The sequence below is a fragment of the Nelumbo lutea genome, chromosome 5 (genome assembly GCF_056320005.1).
Source record: "Nelumbo lutea isolate HS-2025 chromosome 5, American lotus-T2T, whole genome shotgun sequence".
NCBI classification, from domain to species: domain Eukaryota; kingdom Viridiplantae; phylum Streptophyta; class Magnoliopsida; order Proteales; family Nelumbonaceae; genus Nelumbo; species Nelumbo lutea.
Window position 1 is genome coordinate 35,592,960 of NC_142688.1, and position 4,970 is coordinate 35,597,929.

Genomic DNA, 4,970 nt, shown 5'->3' on the forward strand with positions numbered 1-4,970 from the left:
TTGGCTTCTTATCGCCGACCTTATTAGCTCCATAATAAATAGGTTGTAACCCATTGAATTGATAGAGTGAATTATTATTCTCCACTCATCTTCTGTGCTTTCGTATCATGGTATCAGAGCCAAAGATTCTAAAGATTCGGCCCTTTTTCGATTTAAAGATTCAATCTTTTTTTTCCCGATTTTGTTTGTTTTCAGTCGTTTTCTGTTTCGAGGTTGGATGATTTGTTTAGAGTGGTTATCCATTGTCGATATTATTTCAGCATGATTCTGCAATACGACTTTATTCTTTTTAAATCAGACGGTCATTAGCTTGAGGCCTGGTGGTGGAGGCAACCGAGGCAGCAGAATCCTTGCCCCTCGCTTCGACTCTGTTTTTTTTGGAAATTCCGGCGCTGGCGGTGTTGGTGGTTCTTCGGTGATATCAACTTCGTCTTCCTCCGATCTCCAGCACGCACCTACATCCGCGGCCCACAGAGCTTTAATTAATCGCTTCTAACGGTTGGCCTTGGCAGCACGATCAATCTCATCCTTCTTCTTAATGGCATAGCTGTTGGAAGCCCTTGGCAGCATTAATAAGTTCATCGGCCAAGTATTCAGCCATGGACTTCATATTCCTGAAAGCACACTCTCGGGCACCCTTCGTAAGAAGGTATAGTGCTAGGTCAACACGCTTCAGAGGAGAGATATCAACAGCTTGACGCTTCACAACAGCAGAAGAACCGATACGAGTTGCATCTTCTCTCGGCCCACTGTTGATTATAGCATCCACAATAACTTGAATAGGGTTTTTTTTTTTTTTATCCATGAGCACATGGATTGTCTCCATTGCTTTCTTGACTATGTGGACAGCCATGAGCTTAAAGGGATGAGAGATCCATCCCATGGACGCCCAAAAATTGTGGAATAAGGGGGCGAATTTCAAAAATTTTTTTCTCCCGGGAATCACATTCCCTATTTAGAAAATCATATTTTCAATGATCAATCTTGAACCTTAAACTGAATCAGGTCTGAACCAAAAGGAATGGGAGAGAATAATACCTGATACGGAGAAGTAATATCTCCCAACGAAGGTGTTCACTCCCAATGAAGGATCCAAAGACTGCTCCCACTGAATATGGCGCAGTGCAGGATGGACCAAAATCAACAGTGTTCTTCCCCAAGAACTCTGTCCTTCGCAAGAATTAGTAGAATGGTACGTGAGCACAGCTTCCTTTTCAATCATTTCTCAAAGAACTGATGTCAAGATCCAACTAGCAAACAGGGCGACAAGAGCAGGGAGGCGGCAAGAGAGTATTCGTAGGGTGCAGAATTCTCTCTTCTTGATTTCAGCACTAAAGAGGATCTGATGTGTTTCTTGGTCTCTCTCAAGGCTGCCGCCCCCTCCTTCTTTTTTTAACTTAAAAGATCAGCTTCTAATCCCATTAGGAGGTGCTTATCCAAATCATATTTGGATCAGCCTTATCTTCTAGTGATAAGGATAAACCCTTATCTTATCTGCAGATTAGATTAGCTTTATCCTAATCCCATTAGGAGGTTTCTAGATCTGAATCACATTCAGATCTGGACTCTCTGAGTGGATAGGATTAAGACCCTATCCTATCTGCTAATCCATCTCAGAATTCGCCCCTTTAATTAACTAAATAAATAGCCCAGTTCGAGATGGGCTTTAAGCCCATCAAGCTTATGTGCTCACTTAACCTTCCTATCTGCTGCCCAGTTGGGCTTCCTTGTATGGCGTGGGACCCAAGCATTGATCTACACATCAGCCACATGGGTTCGGCCCAGCCTTTGTTACAAGGCCTGGTCGAATACACTGTTAAAGACAGTGAACCCCTTGAAACCCATCGAATGGGCTCTATGGGCCCAACACTTACCCTAAGTGGTCCTTGGTCCAAGCCACCTTGTAACACATAGGGACTGTGGGCAGATGCAAGATTAGCACATCAGGTATTATACTCAATGGTCTTACACTTAACCTCTCAGCCCTTAATGATCATACACTGCCCGACAAGAGAGGACCTCTCCCTCGGCTGCAAGGAACAGTGTTGCACTCTCCACTTATATGGATCCTGAGAATTAAAACCTTTTGCAAATATTTTAGAAACCATAATATATATACTTTTATATCTCATATAAAATATACTTTGCAAAACAAATCTCAACGGTTGAAATCGGCTGCCGGCAGTCTTGGTTTCCAACAGTGAGAGCGCATCCCCGATCATTACCTTTGTCCGACAAAGGGGCTGATCCTCTCACTATGATCACCCACTCAGATGAATTCTCGGATTGTCCCAACATACCCAGGTTTTGACCCCCGCTAAAGATCTCACTGATTGGTACATCAAAGACAACCCGATCCGACACCAAGTGCAGTATCATAATCGAGTCTAGGGATCGGGTGTAACTTTCCAGTTTTGCCCATCAATCTCCAAGGTCCCGGGCAATACTGAAAATCTGGTCCAGTTCAAAGATTCAATTAATCCCACACTGTATGTGCCTAGGGTCTCACTCCGGTAGCTGAGACAAGCCACCCCAACCGACTTGATGGGACCACAGTGTCAGCCTTGTTAGGATAGGTCTCCCCAGACCAACCCACTGGCTGTGAACTTTCTAAACTAACATGAGTCTCAATAAGTGTCCAGTTTAAGGGTATTACACAGAAACATACCAAGGGAACATGAATCAAATATGCACTTTTATTCATTTACAATAAACTCATAAAGTACATCAATTTTGATTGAAGCTAAGGGCATACAAAACTGTCTAACAGAGCTTCTTTCCATTGTTCTGCTTGAGCATCATAACGGAATTGGCCAACCTCTTCTTCCGTAAAGGTCTGCGTGTACCAGAATTGAGGCTACCCCGACGAAGAAGACATTAGGGATTCTGCCCTGTTTTTTTTAAGGCCAGTATTGAGATTTTCCCATGATTTGTGTTGCTCCAAAGTTATGTGTTTCTCCTTATGGATTCATCCGAAGCTGCTCAACATATCTCTCATCCCATCACTGTTACCTTCGATGGCTCAAATTATGATTTATGGTCCCAAGAGATGTGTAGTTTTCTCAAGGAACGCATTCTATGGTGATATGTGACTGGTGAGATTCCCAAACCTACTAAAATTGCTGATGAAACAGAGGATAAATTTGTTGAACGAATAGAAAAATGAGATGGGAAAAATCATCAAATATTGGCCTGGTTTTGCAATACAAGTATTGCAAGCATCAAGTTGGAATTTCACAGATATGATTCTCCTAAAGAGGTATGAGATTTCTTACAAGCTCGTTATTCTATTTCTGATGATGTGCATAGGTTTCAGCTCTATAAGCGTCTTCACCGCATGAAACAGCAACCTGAACAGACCATTCACAGTTATGTCTCTGAATTACAAGTTCTTTGGGATCAGTTAGCACAGTGTGAACCTGAATGGGATAATACCTCTGCGGCCACTACTTATTCCAAGCTTCGTGATTGCCAACGTGTTTGGCATCTTTTGATGACTCTCAGGGATGAGTATGAAACTGTTAGTGATACTCTATTTCATCGTAGCCCATTGCCTTCTCTTGAAGTTGTGATCAAAGATCTGCTTTTTGAAGAAACTCATCTAAAAACACTTCGAGATGAGTGATCCTTATTATCTACTGATGTTGTTCTTGCTACTCCAGTCACCCCGGTTACATCTACTACTTCTTCAACTTCCTCTAAATCCTCAAAAATGAGTTTTTGCAAATACTACAAGAAGACTGGTCATACTATTTCTGAGTGCCGCCGCTTGCAAGCCAAAAAGGCGTTTGGATAGAAGTCCTCATCCATGGTTTCTCAGACTACGAATTCTACTACAACTGCTACCACAGAGGATTCTTCTAATAACACATCTCCAAATTTTTCCCTTAGAGAACTCCAAGCTCTTATTCATCAGCTCCAACCTAATTCTGGTATTTCTTCTAATCCAGTCTTGTCGGTCACTTCAAGTACTTCCTCATCATGGTATCTTGATTATGCCTGTTGCAATCATATGATCTCCAATTCATCTCTATTTACTTCTAAGTCACATCTTTCTATTGCAACAATTGTTCATATTGCCGATAGTTCAACCCTAACTGTTAAAAGTATAGGAATTATTTCAACCCCTCACTTGTCACTACCTAATACTTTTTTTCTACCTAAATTGTCTCTAAATCTTATATCTGTTGGACAATTATGTGAACTTGATTTTGAAATACATTTTTCAAGTTGTGGTTGTACTGTGCAGGATCCACGGACAGGGAAAATCATTGGGACATGCTGTAAGGTTGGGAGACTGTTTAAGCTATCATCTCTTCAATTACCGTCCCTTGTTGTTGTTGTCACCTCTAGCATCTAGCATTCTCACCTTGGTCACATCTCTACTTCTATATTAAAATCTTTAATTTCTAATGGATGTTTAGGTCCTGTTAAAACAATACACTTTGATTGTGTTTCATGTCACCCTTCAAAACATCATGCTTTGCTTTTTCATACAAGTGATTTTGTTTCTTACACCTTTTGATCTTATTCACTCTGATATTTGGGGCCATTCACCTCATAATACCATGGGTGGTTCGCGTTATTTTGTGATATTCGTTGATGATTTCTCTCGATATACATAGATTTATCTTCTGCGTAATAAATCTGAATTACTAGCAATTTATATTCAATTTTCCATCATGATCAAAACATAGTTTTCCTCTACCATCAAAATTTTTCGCACTGATAATGCCATGGAATATAGAGATTCTATCCTTACTCAATTTCTTTCACAAAATGGAACTATTATTCATAGATCTTGTCCTGGTACCTCTCAACAAAATGGGCGTGCAAAACAAAAACATAGGCATATTCTTGATACTGTTCGAGCTCTTTTAATCTCCTCCTCTTGTCCTGAATGTTTTTTGGAGGAAGCATCTCTCACAACTATTTACACCATCAATCGCATTCCTTCTCCTGTTATTGGT

General features: G+C 40.8%; 1 pseudogene; it reads right to left on the bottom strand.

The window, feature by feature from the left end:
- Positions 1-535: 535 nt before the first annotated feature.
- LOC148851674 (small ribosomal subunit protein uS7 pseudogene) lies at positions 536-883 on the bottom strand (annotated as a pseudogene).
- Positions 884-4,970: the final 4,087 nt, after the last annotated feature.